We start from the raw sequence: 18,664 nt of genomic DNA, 5'->3' as shown, positions 1-18,664 counted from the left end.
GCCTGTATATTTCTATATCCTTGTAGATAAACACATTGATGGAGACCACTGAATTTTTAATTAAAAAAAGAATTAAAAATATCATCCATGGATAAGCCAATCATGAAAAAATAACATAATGAAAAATTTGAGAGTTGGCTTATTCACAAATATATTATATGCAGATATATATATCGTACTAGTAATTATATGCTAGACTGCAAAATATAGGAATCATGCATGTATTCTAAACTTGTTTCAGAAAAAAAATTAAGATGGACAAAAACCCAGTGCAGGAGATGAAATGCAAGAAAAATCCAGTACCACAAATGCCATGAAATACCCTCCATATAGCAGTACAATGAATTTGGATTATTAGCTGAGATTTTCTTTAGTAAGGCTTGAAGGTTTTCAAACATAAACTAAATAAAAATGTGAAGAAATATTACTTCTACAATAGAAAAAGTATGAGAATCCAGAATACAATATCTACCACCAGATTAAGAAACAATTACTGTCATAACTACACTATTATACTTTTTAATTCAGGATCATTCAATTAAACCAGAAGGGATTTCAGTATACTAAACCTTTATTTGTGTGTGTGCATGCATACTGTCACTCTTTATATAGTGTCACTCTCCAGTGCAACTGAAATGTTTCTTCCCTCCCTCCTTCTCCTTTTCTCTCTCTCTCCTCTAAATAAAAACATGGAAACAAAAGATGGAGGAAGAGTTATGATAAATAACTTGTTTTAGTGGTTTGGCCAGATATTTCAACATTGCCTTCGGCAAAGACATAAGAGATTGCGTAAATTAGTAACTGGTTTCTTGAGATCTGAAACAAATTCTAACCCCATGAAATGGGTCTATGGCTGGTAATAAAAAAAACTTTGCAGATAGACTAATAAATCGCAGACAATCTGGTATTCCAAAACCTCTCTCTTTGCTTTTAAGATTTATTTTGTCTAGAATATTAAGACTGTGATCTTTTTTAAAACTGTTATAAGACAAGAGAAGAACAGAATGTTTTGAAAAAAAAGTTCAGATATGATAATCATTTGTATCAGCATGGTGCTAATCTACTCTAAACATAGCCTGCTAATTTAACCTTGATTCCTTCCCGTGAGTGAATAATAAAAACAGATTTCCAGTTGTTCTTGACCTGTGAACCAGAATAAAGTGAATCTGAGATTTTCTTAGTTAAGCTAGATAATATTTATTATTTGTTCTGTACTGTTCATTCTTCCTCTGCAAATTGTCCTGATAAATATAAGTGAAATGCTAATATTTGTATGTATAGTGTGATTGTAATGAGGAGCTTTTATGCACATAAAAGTTTCCATGTGAATCTGAATATTGATAATAGAAACCTATATGAGAACATAAAGTTTCAATGTTGTTTCCAACTCTGATTTGTATAGGAAGAGCTATCTGTTGTAATGTATGCGTTTGAACAGGGTTCCTACAGTGAGGAATTTTGAACAGATTATTGATTCTCCATAGAGCTGCTACGAGCATCCAGAATGGGAGGTGCTCCAGTCTCGGCTCTCACAGGCTGAGCTTGAATTGAGGAACGCTCCTCCCCATCACGTGGTCCCTCGTAGCGTTCCCCAGTTTTAGCTCAGCCTCGTGACAGTCAGGCTGTGTTTTTCTCAAGCTCTTGGCCGATTCAGGTTTCTCTGTAGGACTTCAACACCAGGTTGGGCCTTGATTTCATTATTTAAGCGCAGTTGCCCTGGGGTCTATAGCTTCCTATGGGAGTTTTCCCCCATCCTGGGGGGAGGAGAAGTTTTAATCTTTTCCTTCTGGGCAGAATTACAGCGCTTCATGTTGCTGGCGCCCCCCCAGCCCCCCCTCGCCTACCGCTTCGTTTTGCTCTACCGCTGAGTGCCGTTTCGTTCCTGCCTCGATCAGTTGTTTCCCCCCACTGAACGCCCGTAACCAGGGAGATACATCTACCCCCCGTTCCTCCCGTTTTGGGCCCTCATAGGCCTCTTCAATGCCGGGAGAGTGACCGCCGCTGATAGCCCCTCTCGCAACTCGCGGCCGCCATTTTGGGTGCCGCGTGGCGTCCACCATTTTGGGGGCCTTGTCTAACAGTGCAACCAGGCTGCGTGGATGAACTATCTCACTAAGCAGATCCCCAGGGACTGCTTAAAGCCATCGCTCGTTCCCTCAGGGTCTTTCGAGGGGTTCCGAGCCTCCTCAAGGTCCATTGGCTCCGCAGCCGTTCTCAGCTGGCAAGGTAGCAGCACTCTAACTCCCCCCACCCCCAGTTTTCATCTGGGGGATAGCTGCTGTAGGCCATCATACTTCACAGGCCTGGTGTTCTTTCGGCTAATTGGACTGGCACGTACAACTGCTGCTCCCTTCGGAGCAATTTAAACTGCTCCAATAAGAGTGACAATGAAACTGAACGGGCAATAGGCCTAGCTTCTTTATATATATTCCAATTCAGTCCGTTTTTCAAAAAAAGAAGGAAAGCGAAATAAGGAGAATCATTAAGGATTAATGATTGATTCAGTGGAATATTAAAAAAAAAAATTTTTTTTTCACTAAAAGGGGGGCGTGAAACAACCATTGTGATACCCGGCCTTGGTGTAGGTTGCACTCAGATGAGCCAACCGTCTCATACTAACTTAAATAATTTTTTTTCCAGCTTCTTTCTAGATGGCAGATGACAATTCTTCACGTGGCCCTTCTCTGAAGGCCAAATCCAAAACGCATTACCTGCGCAAACAGGCACAGGAGACCTCCAAAGCCTCACAGAAAGATGCCCTCAGACGCCACAAGGCATTAGAGAGGGAAATAGACAGGCGGTCTAGAGAGTCAAGCTCCGTGCCTCTGGCCCTTCCTCCCGCCACACCCTCAACCTCCTCCCAGCCCCCTCCTCCTTCCTCGCCTGCTCAATCTTTGGCCTCGGTGCCTAGACAAGCTCCTGAAGCTACTTTCACCCCCACTGCTGCTGGCTTGCGCCAGGAGGAACCAGAGGAAGATTCCATGGCTGAAATCCCTGAGAAAATGAGATCCTGGATGGAGTTTGCCATCCGCCAGGGAATCGCGCAAGGTCTCCAGCAAATGGCTGGCCCAGCCCCTCAGCTTGTGGCCTCTGAAATCCAGGCTCCATCCGTCAGATTGCTTTCCAGGTCGGATACTTCACATGGTCAGGTACTCTCCCAGAGGGAACTGCCTCTCTCTCATGGGGTAGAGGAGGAGGAGCAGGAACACGATCAAGGGGACCCGACCCATTTCGGGGAAGAGGAGGACCTTGATTTGGGGTCCATAATCTATAGCGAACCCCTCTCGGGGGCAGACCCAATGGAGGGGGAGATGTCAGAGGACGAAGGCCTCACCCCGGACCAGCCCACCTTTGTGGGGTTGTTTAAACCACACCTGTTTAGGTCCATCCTTTTCAAGGCCAAAAATATTTCAGGCCTGATCTCCCAAACCCCCCCTGAGCCTGCGGCCTCGGGGGGACCCCACAACTCCATCTTTAGTCAGCCAGTGGTAGAGACTGAAGTCATTCCGGTCCCACCTATCTTTTCTGATCTGGTTTCCAAACAACTGGCCTCTACAGGGGCGCCTCCTGCCCCCTCCAGTCAGGACAAATGTTTTTTCAACCTTGACCCTGATTTCTCTCTCCTGCTAGACCCCACTTCTGTTGATGAACCCATTGTGTGTTTGGCTTCTTCCTCAACCCCTAGCGATGCCTTAGAGGCCCTGAAACCAGAGGACAAGTGAGCCGAGCTGGCCTTACACCGGGCCCACCAATCCGACGCCTGGGCCATTAGATCGACCACGGCCACATCTTTCTTCACCAGATCCTCAATCAGATGGCTCCGCCAGCTAAAGCAACATGTCCCCGCATCCAATCTCAGGGCGCATCAGGACATGGCAAAGCTCATGGCCGCGGCCGAGTTCTCGGCTGATGCCACTTATCAGGCGGTGAAATTCTCCACCCGAGCCATATCCTCACAGGTCACGGCTCGCCGCTTGCCTTGGCTCCGTCACTGGCAAGCGGACATTAAAAACAAGGTGAAATTGGCATCGGCTCCCATTTCGGGAGGCAAATTATTCGGTCCGGTCCTTGATCCCTTGCTGGTTGAGAGCCGTGACAAGCGCAAATACCTCCCCTCTCTTTTTCGGAGGTCCGACTCCAGAGCCCCCCCTCCTTTCGACGAGGATCCTTTCGTTCTTCCTTCCAGACCTCTTTTCCCCCCAGATACCAGCGATCCCCCTCCTACAGGCCGCCCCCATCGCAAGATCGGGCCGAATCAGCTGAGAGGTCCAGAAGGGGTGGCTCCTATAAAAGGCCCTTCCGGGGATCCGGGAGCAGGCCCTTCTGCCGCTCCAGATAACTCAACCCTCTCTCTCCCCATCGGTGGCCGTCTCAGGTACTTCGCCAATCGATGGGAGGCCTCTACTACTGATGTATGGGTCAGGGACACGGTCCGTTTTGGCCTTGCCCTTGAGTTCCAGTCCCCTCCTCCTGATTTCTTCATGTCCTCCCCCCTTTCCAAAGACCCTACCAAGCGGGCCCTCATGGACGCCGCCATCAGTCATCTCCTCGATATAAAAGCTATCCAACCCGTCCCCGCTGCTCAACGGGGACGAGGTTTTTATTCCCATCTGTAGTGCCCAAACACTCGGGGGGTTGGAGGGCTATCTTAGACTTAAAAAGGCTGAATCGTTTTCTAGCCCCCCGTAAATTCAATCAACGTTACAATCAATACTCCTGGGAACCCGACGAGGGGATTGGCTCACTTCATTTGACCTCTCAGAGGCGTACTTGCACATTGCAATTCGGCCCTCTCACGACAAGTTTCTACGCTTCTCCTATAATAAACAACACTTCCAGTATGTCGCACTTCCCTTTGGTCTGTCTTCCGCTCCCAGGGCCTTCACCAAGGTCTTGGCGGCCCTGGCCACCCACCTTAGATCCCTCCCGGTCCGTCTCCACTGCTACCTGGATGACATCCTCATCCAGTCCTCCTCAAAAGATCAGGCAGAAAGAGACACCAAACTCACCCTTGCTGCCCTTCAGGATCACGGGTTTCTGATAAATTGGAAAAAAAGTCACCTTTCCCCTTCTACCCGGCTAACCCATTTGGGGGCGGTGATTGACACTGTCCAGGAGCTAGTCTTCCTGTCCCCGGAAAGGCTCCTTAGCATTCAACAATCCATTAAGCTCATTAGGCGTGCAAAAAAAGTGTCTCTGTTAGACTTGTCAAAATTGTTGGGCAAGTTGGTTTCATGTATCTCTGTTATTCCTTGGGCCCGTTTTCACACCAGATCCCTTCAATGGTTCCTGCTTCCGCATCAGCGATCAGGAAGGAGCAACTCAAGGCTCCCTCCAAGAGTCCTCACGTCCCTCCTTTGGTGGACCAGACCGGCCATCAACAAGGGCCACTACTTCAAAGAGCCCAACCAGCTGACCCTCACCACAGACGCGAGCCTCTTCGGATGGGGCGCTCACGTCCTCTCTCTCTCGTCCCAGGGCAGATGGTCGACAACAGAACGACTCTGCAGCATAAATTGGTTCGAGCTCCACGCCGTTTACCTGGCACTTTGCAGTTTCCTACCTCAGGTACGCGGGCGCCACATCCTGGTCCTTACAGACGTCACAGCAAAAGCCCATATCAACAGGCAAGGGGGCACCCAATCGACACAGCTCATGAGAGAGGCCGAACGCCTTTGCCGATGGGCGGAAGCAAACCTGTCATCCATCAAGGCAGACCATATCTCGGGGGCTCTAAACATCCAAGCAGATTGTCTCAGCAGAGCCACCCTAGACCAATCTGAATGGCGTCTCCAACCATCCCTATTCAGGAGGCAGCTTCAATTTTGGGCCTTCCCAAGGTGGACCTCTTTGCATCCCCCTCAGCGCCCAGTTACCAAGGTTCTTCTCCAGGTACCCCTCCCACGGGCGGAGAACCACAACGCCTCACGTTGCTCTTGGCCCCCAGGGCTTCTTTATGCCTTCCCTCCCCTGACCCTTATCCCCAGGGTCATCCACAAACTGATCCTGGAGCAGGTGGAAATTCTTCTGGTGGCCCCTTATTGGCCCAGACGTCTGTGGTTTGCGGACCTCCGCAACCTCTCGGTGGCCCCCCTGGAGGATCCCACCCGACAAGATTTCCCTGTCCCAGGGCCCTCTTACACATCCAAAACCCAATGACTCCAATTAGCCGTCTGGAGGTTGAGCGGGACCGCTTAAGGAGAGAGAAGTTCTCCAACCAGGTCATAGACACTATCCTGGCAGCCAGACGGCCCTCGACCACATGAATATACAACACCACGTGGGTCGCCTTTCGTAATTGGTCTCACAAACTCCAGATCAATCCCCTCTCTCCCTCCATTGCACAGGTCCTGGATTTTCTTCAAGAGGGCCTCAATAAGGGTCTATCCACTAACACCCTAAGACGGCAGGTCGCGGCCCTGGCAACCATTATTCCCACCGGTAGTGGGGGTTCCCTCTCTCATCACCCCGTATCCGGGCCTTCCTTAAGGGAGCTTCCAATCTGCGCCCCCCAACTGTACACCGCTATCCCACCTGGGATCTCAATAGGGTTCTCGTTTCCCTTACCAAGCCTCCCTTCGAACCCATCAGGGAGGCCTCCCTCCAGTTCCTGACACTCAAAACTGTTTTTCTTGTGGCTATCACATCTGCTCGCCGGATCTCAGAGATAGCAGCCCTCTCCATCAGAAAGGATTTATGTGTGTTCCATTCGGATAGGGTTGTTCTCTGACCTGACCCCACCTTCCTACCCAAGATTAACTCAGCTTTTCACAGAGCTCAGGAGCTCATCCTCCCGAACTTCTGCCCCAGACCTTCTCAGGAGAGGGAGAGACAGTGGCACACTCTTGATGTGCGGCGCGCCCTAAGGTCTACATCAGACGCACCCAGCCCTTCCGGAAGTCAGAGGCATTATTTCTGTCCTTCCAACCCAAGTCGCTCGGTCACAAAGTGTCACCTACCACTGTTGGCCATTGGATTAGGGCCGCCATTTCTAAGGCATACCAGGCACAGGCTCTACCTGTTCCCCCTGGCATAACTGCGCACTCCACCAGGAGTGCGGCTATCTCGGCCGCATGGGCCACGCAAGCTTCAATAACTGATATCTGCCGGGCTGCCACCTGGGCATCCCCGTCCCCTTTATCAGGCATTACAAAATCGATGTGTTCGCCGGCTGAGGCCTCTTTTGGCAGGCGGGTCCTTCAACGGGTCCTTGAGGTTCCAGAGGAGATTCCGAACCAGGCGGGATCCCGCCCGTGGGACTCGCCAAGCTTTGGTATGTCCCATTCTGGATGCTCGTAGCAGCTCTATGGAGAAGAGGCGTTGGTTCTTACCTGATACACTTCTTCTCGTAGAGCTGCGTAGAGCATCCAGCCCCACCCCTTAGTCCGTCTGGTGGGGAATCTTGTTTCGGCCAATGGATTAGCTATTAGTTAGGATGAGAATAAGGCCTTTTCCTTCTCGTCTTCGCAAAACTGGGGAACGCTACGAGGGACCACGTGATGGGGAGGAGAGTTCCTCAATTCAAGCTCAGCCTGTGAGAGCCGAGACTGGAGCACCTCCCATTCTGGATGCTCTACGCAGCTCTACGAGAAGAAGCGTATCAGGTAAGAACCAACGCCCCTTCTTAGTTTGAGAATATTGTTCTTTCAGCACTTCTGGACCAAGGGGAACATCTGTGTGGCACAATAAGCTCTAGATGGCTATGCATTGTGATTACTTCCTTATCAATTTGAAACGTTTACTTATAGATAATATCATTATAGTGCGGATTGTGAAGCTTCACAATTTTTGCGTTTAAAGAAAGGCATTTGGAAAATCAGATGTGAAAACTGAAGTTGTGTATTATATCGAAATAAATCTAAGCACTTATTCCCTAGTCTAAACAGGAAAAAGTTAGAACTTGTTTTCTGGATGACAAATCTTATTAAAAGGCATGTGCATTCATCAGCTGAAGCTCATTAATTGGATGCAGTCTTTCTTTTTGGTGTGTGTGGGGAGAGCACATTAATTAACATGGTTGTCCTCCTATATAAAGGGGACTCTAAGCAGTCATTTCTGTGGAATGGAATGGAACGGAACAGAACAGAACAAAACAGAACACTTTATTGGCCAAGTGTGATTGGACACACAAGGAATTTGTCTTGGTGCATATGCTCTCAGTGTTCATAAAAGAAAGATACATTCATCATGAGTCAAGAATCATAAGGTACAACACTTAATTGCCATAGGGTGCAATAAGCAATCAAATCATACTAGGAAACAGTCAGTATAAATCATAAGGATACAAGCAACAAAGTTACAGACATATAGTCATAAGTGGGAGGAGATGGGTGAATGGAAGGATGGAAGGATTAATAATAATAGTAATAGCAATGCTGACTTAGTAAATAGTTTGACAATGTTGAGGGAATTATTTGTTTAGCAGAGTGGTGGCATTTGGGAAAAAAACTGTTCTTTTGTCTAGTTGTTCTGGTGTGCAGTGCTCGTTTTAAGGATAGGAGTTGAAAGAATTTATGTCCAGGATATGAGGTGTCTGTAAATATTTTTACAGCCCTCTTTTTGACTCGTGCAGTATACAGGTCCTCAATGGAAGGCAGGTTGGTAGTAATCATTTTTTTAAATTGTTTAAAATCAGAAATTCAAATTTTAAGTGATTTCATTTTGTTCTTTCCACTGTTTCATTTAACATAATCCTATGTTGAATTTGTAATATTTTCTCCTCAAAAATCTCCGTAATTTTATCAAGTAATTCTTTGATCAAAATCATTTCAGTAGGGCATGTGTCAGCAACATGCAGCTCTTTTGAGTCCTCTGCTGTGGCTCCCTGTCCCATCACTGGCTGGCTGACCCCTTGCCCTCCCTCACCTGGCCTTAGAAGGGCAACAGGAGATGGAGAAGTGGCCGGGGCTTACTCTCTGGTGCCTCACTCTTGCTGCTTGTTGGTGCTGGGCATACCTTCTGGCCCTTGTTGGTGCTGGGTGTGCCTCACAAGTGACTCTGGCCTCACTAATATGAAGGCTGGCAGGGTGGGAGTGGGATCCGGGAGGATGGGAGGTTGGAAAGGGTGACAGGCCCGCAATGCCCAGCCACAGCTTTAAGAAGTTCAGGGCAGAAGAATAAGGGGGCTGGCCCCACCAAACCTGTCTCTGCATCTCTTCTCTCCCTCAGAAAGCTATGCCTGGCCCAAGCCAGCAAGCTCTCTTTGGAGCTCTTGGCTAGTCCTTTTATTTTTTCTTTCTGGAAATCCAGGCTAGCTGATCATCATCCGTGGGCAGAGGCTTCTCTTTGGGTGACTATCCTCCTCTCCCCCTTCTTCTCTCGTGATCCCCTGGCCAGCTGTGGCAGGGCTGGGAGGGTGTGCATGCATGGGGAGACCCCCCCCTTAAATGAGCCCTGTGTGCCCCTTTGCTGTGCTTTGTCTGAGCCAAAGAGGGAAGCCTCTGCAGCAGCTGGTGATCGTTCCTCAGCCAGTCTGGATTTCAAAAAAGAAGAAATAAAAGGAATAGCCAGGCGGTGGGTCACCAGAACCTTAGTCCAGGAAAGAACCCACGTCCTGTTAAGGCCCTCAAGCGAGTGGCTGGCCGCCCTGCATACAAAGAATATTTGTATAAGATGTTTTATAGATGGCATTTTGCTCTGGCAAGGACGTTTAAAGATAAATCAGCTAAATGTTGGAAATGCCATCAGACACCTGGATCATACTAGCATATGTGGTGGCCATGTGCAGAAGCCAAAAGATATTGGACAAAAATGCATATGTGGTTGGAAAAGATGAAACAGCAACACATTGATTTAAAACCTGAAATATTTTTGTTGGGGATTATACCTGAAATTTTTAATAAAAAGAAGGTACATTTAATTATTCATGTATTAACTACAGCTAGAATTCTATTTGCAAAAAAAATCAAAAAGTGAACAGATTCTGACAGATGAGAATGTGATCAGGAAAATATTTGAATGTGCAGAAATGAATAGGCTAACACTTGCGATTAAAGAGAAGGAACAAACTGAATATTATATAATACAGGAATTATTTTATCAATGGCTGGAGAATAAATATGGAAGTTAGAAAATAAAGAAGGCTAGCGAGAAATAGTAAGCATGTGAATAGAATCAAATATGTTAAGATGAGGATTGTCATAATAATTAAATATATTTATTATGTGTATCAGTATTAAGTAAGAATAGAGTATCAAAGCTAAACTAATGAATATGTATAAACTGTAATTGTTATTACACAAGATATTTGTACCCAGATGACACACTGTTTAAATGGAAGATGGATTATTTGCATAAAATAAAATTTAAAATAAATTTTGTTTAAAGGAATATAATCCATTACAGTAAAAGAAATATTAATAGAAGCTTTGAAGTAATTACAACCAAGAAGAAGAAAAATATACAATTACAATCCAAAGTGGAGTTTGTAAGTTATACTAGCACCCAGTGGTGGGATTCAAAACTTTTTACTATCGGTTCTGTGGTGGGCATGGTGGACATGGCTAGGTGGGTGTAGCCATGTGAGTGGGTGGGGGTGGCTGGCTAGGTGGGTGTGGCCATGTGACTGGTTGGGCATGGTATTTTTGTTTTGCTTTGTTGCAGCCACCGCCCACCCTTTTTTGGGACTACTGGGCCTCAGGCAAGCCTCCATGGGGGGCAGTTTTTGTTCCCAGGAAGCTCCCCTGGGGCTCAAGAAGAAAAAATGGAGCCTGGAGGGGGCGCACAGCACCTTCCTTGCTCCATTTTGGGGCCTTCTGGGCCTCGGGAGCCTCCCGGGGGGCATTTTATTCCCAGAAGGCTCCCCTGTGGCTCAGGAAGAAAAAAATGGAGCTTGGAGGAGATGTGCAGCACCCCCCTCACTCTGTTTTGGGCCTTCTGGGCCTCGGGGGCCTCCTGGGGGGCATTTTTGCTCCCAGAAGGCTTCCCTGGGGTCAGGAAGGGAAATATGAAGCCTGGAGGGGACATGCAGCATTCTCCTTTGCTCCATTTTGGGGCCTTCTGGCCTTGGGAGCCTCCTGGGGGAGCATTTTTGCTCCCAGAAGGCTCCCCTGGGGCTCAGGAAGGCAAAAAATAAAGAGAGGGGACTATACCACTCCTTCCATTTTTGCCTTCCTAGGCCTCAGGGAATCATCCTGGGTGAAGCAGTAAGACAAGCTAGGGAAATCCCAGCACAGCTGATCGTATGAACAGCTGATTGTTGGGAGGCAAAAAAAATACTTAAGGGGCAAGTGTCAGGTGGGCGGGGTGAGCGAGCAACAGGCAGGTGGGGCAAGGGAGCCAGCGGCGACCCAGTGATCGGGTTGGGGGTGGTGGCCAGCCATAACTTACTATCAGTTCAGCAATCAAATCCTTGCTACTGGTTCACGTGAACCAGTGCAAACCGGCTGAATACCACCACTGCTAGCATTCCTCACTTTTATTTATTATCTATATATCATTGATGGAGAGCCAATGATTTAGATGAAATTTCATTTTAAAATAATCACATTCACTAAATGTGCACACGTGCACATGCACACACACAGAGATAGTAGTTATGTGTTCATTTTCAGGTAGGAAATTTTAGCAATTAAATATAGTCCCCTCTCAAATTGTGTAAGACAGTTTGATTAAAAGGATAACAATCCCAATTGTATCAGCATTATCCCCTTTAATAATTTTATTCAAAGCAGTGACAAAATAGTTTTCCTATCTGTTTCTGTCCCCTGCTTCTCACCTTGCTTTGGCTTTCACCATAATCATCTCTTCCTCTTCTTTACAGTCATGCCTGTTCTTTTTCCTAATGCCTTACCACCATCTATTGTGGCTTCCGTTTTGTCCCTTGCCCAACTCTCCTAGTCTCCATCTTTCTTTCACAACTTGTTTCTCTTTCCTCATTTTCCCCTTTCTCCTTCACTCTTGCTTTCTCCTCCTCTTCTTCATTGTACAATCTTCTCCCTTGCCATCACCTCTTCTATTCATTATCTCTTATTTTTCTAGACATCATATACCAAACTTATATGATTTTTTTTTCCTAATTAACTTGCTGTCTAGAAGTTGCAGGTCTGTTATTTCTCTCCTGCAGCACAAGGAAGAGGTTGGCTGGCTAATCTATTGAAACTGCAGCCACACTCTATTAATATTTTAAATTAACTTTAATCTTAACAGTGAGCTTAATTAGTCATGTATTGTTTTTGTAGTTGTGTCTTGGAGAACATTGAGACGGTGAAAAGTACCCTTGAGGTAGTTGGAGAACTCACTGCTTATGGTTAAAAAAAAGATACTGTGCTGTGCTTTTAAATGCAATTTCAATTGGCTGTCTGAGCAGTGACATTCCTAGTACTATAGGGCAACCTCTTGTCTATTTGTCTTGGTGCCTCCCTGTGGTCTAACTCTAATGGTACTTTTCTGTGTATGACTGAACAGAGAAAAAAACATACCCTAAAGTATTATACTTCTGGCAAATATGATTTTATAAAGTAAAATTAATTTCTATAAGAATAACATCTTTTAAATTTATGTTGAAAAGGCACTTTTAAACTCAGCTAAGAATGCACATAAGAGGTAAATGTCTGTTTCCAAACTTTAGTTAACTCATGGCCTCAAACGATTCTTATTTTTAGTATGTCCTATTCATATTCTTTCTTGTATTCTTAGACAGCAAGTAGATTTCCAGTTTGAACTAGCTTAGTGGCCTTACAGAAGCCATGCATTAAGGTTTCAGAGATAGATACAGGACAGAAAAAAGCTGAAGATAGCAACATACTAAGTATTTAAAATTGGATTTAAAGCATGGGATACCATTCTACCAAGGAATTACCAATGTTAGTGACATAGTAGTTTTATTTCTGGTATCTATAACAACTGCTTCAGACATTGAGCAGAATGAGTACTGTCCTACTTTCAGCCTGTTCAATAGTTACAAAAATCCATCATAACTGTGTGTTTCCTTTCCTGACCTCTTTGCTTATGTTTTCCTTTGTACTGTGCAAAATAAAACTCAATTTCAGATACTTGTACTTCTTTATATGGTGTCAGTGGCACTTATTAACAGCAAATAATGTTGAGTCTAGGTCAAAGATCTGCTTGGGTTTTTCAGTGCCAAATTATCAACAAAGAATTATGTATTAGAAGTAACTCTCCTATTTTTTTTTATTAATGTGTGCTCTGTTTACATTGGGAATGAACATGCAGTTCTGCATTATTATGCTGACATACTGACATAAATAAACTCATTTTTTGCCTGATGCATTGCAATAATAATATCAAAATAAATAAAGTACTGTTGGAAGTGGGTTCTATTCCAAGTGGGGAAGAAAGACACTGGAAACATGGTGACTGCTTGGAAAGATGGTTTAATGGTGGACAGGACCACATGGCTTAGAGATCCTGGGTGAAAAAGGGAAGAGGTGCTGAGAGTCCCTGGGTTTTATGTCTTCTGTTGGGCTTTGAATTTGAGCTTGTGTTCTGATTTGTTGTCAGACTCCCATGGGGCCATGCAGGGTTAATTTTGTAGGTTGTCTTTTGAGTCCCAGGCTTGTTGACTCTTGTGGGTGAAAGGGCTTTGAGCAATTCCTATGATGACTCTGTCTGAAGGAGGTAGATCTTTGTTGTATAGAATAGATTGGTCCAGGCCTTAATAGCCCATTAACAAGGGGGGCGGGGCGGGCTGAGTTTCTGCCTCTCTGAGTTTCTACTTCTCTTTTAGGATAAATATTCTGCCTTTTTAATATATCATAAAATATTTCATTTTTCTAGGAGGGGGTGGGTTTTAACTTCCAACAGTACTGAGCAACTTAAATTTAATTACTGAATATTGTGAGCAATAGTAATGTTCTGGCATGTAGAAATGCTGAAAAGCTACAAGATTGTCAGTTCAATTAAAAGTAAACATATTGGTTAATCAGCTAATTAATTTTTCCTTCAATCTAAAAATATTGTAGCCAAATTATTGTAAAGGTAATATGTATATTTTCAAGCATTTTGGTTTTTCATTGTGAATTTTGTCAGAGTTTGCAGTAATCCAAACAGCACACAAGGAAATAATTAAGAAATGATTCATTTATAAAAGAAACTTCTTTATATACAATAATATAAAGTATGATGGATGTATACAATACCCATGCAGCAGAAGCCAGAACCAGAGCTCAGAATCCAGAAGTCATATTCACAGAAGCACTGATTTTAAGGACAAACAAATTCTTACATACAGATCAGTCAAGCTAAGCCATGCCCACACTCTGAGCTGTCTGACATGACTCACAACAGATCCTGTTTCTTAGTCATCAAACAGTTCCCATTGGCTGACCTATTGTTATAGCTATCCAAGCTCATAATTTTTTACACACTGACACTCCTCCCTTTATGACTGGAATAGACATAAAACCGAACAACTTAATATTCTTCCCATGGTGCACCAATGGCTTGGTCGTTATATCTGCAAGATTGTCCTCTGAAGAACAGTGAATTAACCTAATTAATTTATATTTGATGGCTTCTCCTACATTACAATATTTAATATCCACATGCTTGCTTCTATTCTTTATTCTGTCATTGCCATTTTTATGCAAGCAGCATTATCCTCAAACATCTTTACAGCTTCATTTACATTTAAATTATTTAACAGCTGTACGTACCAAGTTACCTCTGAACAGATAGAGCGATAAATTCTGCCTCTGCCGTAGAAAGTTGTTTGTTTTCTGGTCTTTCAACTAATTAAAGCCCCTCCAAACAATACCACAATCCCAGAATTGGACTTTCTAATTTTTTACATCATTGGCATAATCACTGTCAATATAACTGTGATGACCCGGGGCATGGCACAAAGGCAACACAGTCACATAAGTAAGAGAAGTCCCCTTAATACCTCCAACTTTGCCCCCAATGTCCAGTTACCTTTGGCTGGAGAAAAAACTCTCCCAAAAACAGTCTTTAAGGGAGGAAATTCAGTCCAGCAGTTTTACTGCTTGTTCTGTGGGCATGGCCAGGTGACCATGTGACTGGGTGGCGTGGCCATGTGACTGGGTGGGTATGGCCAGGTGGCCATATGACTGAGTGGGTGTGGCCAACTCGACATCATTTCTTTGCTCTAATATTGTTTTAACTTTTAAGTATAAAAAAAGATATATCAAAGGTAGTTGATTTTATGCATTTAATACTTAAATAATAAGAGGTACACAAAGCTAGATTTTGTTACAAGTTTGACAATATGAATTAAAAGCAAGTTTGACAATATGAGTAAAAGCTATTTGTATAAATAAATAGCTTTTACTCATATTGTCAAACTTGCTTTTTAATTCATATTGTCAAACTTGTAACAAAATCTAGCTTTGTGTATCTCTTATTATTTAAGTATTAAATGCTATACAAAACTACATAAGAGTTTGACAATATGAATGAAAACTATACAAAGCTATATACAAGTTTTGCAATATGAATAAAAGCTATTTGTACAAAACTACACAAGAGTTTGACAGTATGAATTAAAAACTATTAAATAATACCTGACAAAAAATAAAACTTATGTTAGATATCTCCAAATTGCTGCTTGCTGCTCACATTCAGTTTTATTCAAGTATCATCAGCTGTGTGATTTATTTATAACCATTTTTTCACTATAGGAATAAGGTCCCAGTTCTTTTACAAGTAGGCCAATTAAATTGTCATTATGTTTGCTATATTGGAAACAGTGAGGTGGTTTTCCTTCTCAGAACATATGGAATTCATTTTTGAAAAACCCCTTTCTGCTTCTGCTGAACTTACAGCAATTGTTCTGACAATATTTTTAGCTTTTTGAATACTGTCAGGCATTGCATATTTATTGGAATATTTTAAAACATTTTTTACAAAATCCTGATAATCGTTCATATTAATTTCATTATTAAAAATGTCACTAAATTCAAGCAAAGTTCTTCAGCTGCTTTCCATGGAACACTTTTCCAATATTCCAGTAATCTGGCTCTAAAAAATTGAGAAATTGTAGTTTGTTCCTATCTTGAAATTGGCTACCTGTTTTTAAATGTTCACAATCCATTAGTCTTTTATTCAAATTTGTTATGATGCTTTCCAAAAGTCTTTCCTGAGGAAGTTCAAAAACTTTATGATTTTCTACAAATTCTATATTTTTGAAGGTTTCTGAAATAATTAATCCATCAACTTTTTTTCTATACACCCTTTTCCTTTCTAAGCGTTTCAAATGCCTTAACACATCACAAGTTTTTCAGCCTTTTTATGTCTATATTTCTTGCTTGCAATGCATTGGAAAGAAGAGAAATTTCATTTAGAATGTCAATCATCAATGCCAAATCAGTAAAAAAAATCTATTTTCAAGATGGGCAGTCATTCTTAAGTACTTTTCATTTGAATGAAAATACTGATGTAGCACTGGATAAGCACACCACACAGCTAGGGTTGACCATAAACTACAGACAGTCCATCTTGGTCCCAAAATGTTATCAATCTTTATAATTTCAATTCCAAGTTGTTCAGATATTTTGGTAAGTTCAATCTGATTCTTATTGGATTTATGAAAAATAGTATATATCTTATCAATAAATATTTGAAAATTATTTACTTTCTTTAATTCCTTTATCAAATCATCTAAAACAAGTTGGAGGTCACGGTGCCATAATATGTTTGAAAACTGTTTTGCTATCCTAGTGCTGACTCCCGATTTTCTCCCAAGCATAATGCTGGCACCATTGGAGCAAAATCCTATTAATTTTTTCCCCAACATTATTTAAACTTTCCATAACTGAAGAAAATATTGTCTCTGCATCTTGTTTTTCTAATTCAACTAGCTCAACAAAAATTGTTGGTGAGGTAACTGAATCCTCAATTTTTAAGAAAAGTATAACAACTGGTTTGCAAGGTATCATTGAGGCTTCGTCAATAATCAAAAATATTTTCAGATACTATTCAATAATTTTAATAAATATTTCTTTTTTAATTTATTTTGCAATGAAATCTACTATTTTACTGCAGTTTTATGTGAACGTAATCCTGTTCCCATATCTAATCCATTTTTATTTTGCAATTCTATCTCATCTTCTATGTCTGAAAATGGTTTACATCTTTGTGCCAGACTGTAAACTGTATTAAATACTCTACAAGTAGTAGATAAATATTTTTCAGTCATCTTACCTACTGCTTTTGTTATAACATCCTGCTCCCCTTGTTTTAAATTCTCTCTGCAAACGATGAGTTTTTGATGAAAAATGTTCTTTCATTTTTTTCCTTAGAGACGCTTGTGGCACTTCTTTATTTTTCCCTGCAGATTCAATGTGGAAATGTTTCCATTCTTTGGACACATGAACACCTTTCTCTTTGAGAAGTCATGTTTTGCACAATACCCACAACCTAACTTTTTGTTAGAAACTACCAGTCTATCATATTTTTCTTTAAAATTGTTGTATTGTAACACTGTCCAGCATTCAGGAAGGTTATTTTCAATTTTGGAACTATCTGTTTCAATTGACCTGCTGCTATCTCCAAGTTGGAGTGATTTTGCTTGTGACAGTTTGGTATCATCCAAGGCCAATTCTGATACAACTTGTTCCAATCTTGGTTTCTTGCTGAAGAAATCTGTAAAATTCTATTGCCTTTTCATCCTAAAGCCTACTGCAAAAACATTTTTTTAAATGTTTTAATTTGGTCTCAATTGTGGTTGTAAGTTGAGGACTAACTTTACATGTGAGACAACAACTTTCCAAAAAATGGTGGGCACAATCTTAGTTCTCCCTATGTGGATTCCCCTATCTGGACCTTTTGCAATCCCCCAAAGGGTCAAAGGAAACCAGATTCCATACAGCTTTGAACCCTTAAGGCAAACCAAATACAAGTGGTCCTCGCTTAATGGCCAGTTGCGTAGCAAGTGTTCTAATTTACAACTGACTTCCCCAGACCTACTTGACTTGTTTTTGAAGTTTTGGATGGTTTTCATTTACTTTGTATTTTGTTGTTAGCTGCCTGTGTTTTGGAAGTGAATAGATTGCAAATACTGTTAACCAAGCAAATGAATACAGTTTCTTATACAGTATCTCTTTCTTCATTCTATCGATCTATATTTCTATTAGGTGGATGAGTTGGGGAGGTGTGTGTGTGTTTTGTGTGTGTGTGTGTGTGTGTGTGTGTGTGTGTGCTTTATTTTTTAAAATTCTTGATTTTCTTTACCGTTTAAAAACCCTGGTAACTTCCTTCATTTATGCCATTTTTAACAGATTCATAGCATATTATGAAGGTTAGGCATGTGATGAATAACACAATTATCCCAAGGGGGTGGGGTGGGGGAGAACATTAGTTTGTTGAGGCTCAGTGATGACTAGAAACAATATATAGGAACTTGAAGACTTAATTTCCTGTTCCTGTCATGCAGCTTTTGCATGGATGAAATTTCTGCTCCTGTTGCCTAGGAGATGTGTTGGGGCTGTGGAAACTGGAAAGGAGCATGTTGTTTCTGGAATACTAATGGTGCTATAGCTTTCTCTTTCTTTCTCCTTCTCTGAGCAGTGGCATCAGTGTCTCAGGAGAAAAGTCATGTGTCCCCCCCAATGTTCCTCTCGCCATGAGCAGCCTCATGCAGTGCTATGTTTAAAGGTGCTGTGCAGGCTGCTCATGGCAAGGCTGCTTGCGGTGAGAGGAATATGGGGGTGGAGATGAGTGACTTTTCTCCCATGATTGATGCTAC

The 18,664-nt window shown here is 42.7% G+C and overlaps 1 protein-coding gene and 1 pseudogene across 2 annotated transcripts in view; one reads left to right on the top strand and one right to left on the bottom strand.

Moving 5' to 3' along the window:
• The window catches only part of EGFR (epidermal growth factor receptor), a 205,848-nt gene that overhangs the window by 13,952 nt on the left and 173,232 nt on the right, over positions 1-18,664 (top strand). The gene's annotated exons all lie outside the window — the stretch shown is intronic.
• On the bottom strand, positions 15,505-17,587 carry LOC148124085 (E3 SUMO-protein ligase KIAA1586 pseudogene; annotated as a pseudogene).

The sequence above is a fragment of the Pseudonaja textilis genome, chromosome Z (assembly GCF_049901715.1).
Source record: "Pseudonaja textilis isolate UNSWEBS1 chromosome Z, rPseTex1.2, whole genome shotgun sequence".
Taxonomy (NCBI): domain Eukaryota; kingdom Metazoa; phylum Chordata; class Lepidosauria; order Squamata; family Elapidae; genus Pseudonaja; species Pseudonaja textilis.
This window is presented reverse-complemented; position numbering and strand designations above follow the sequence as displayed.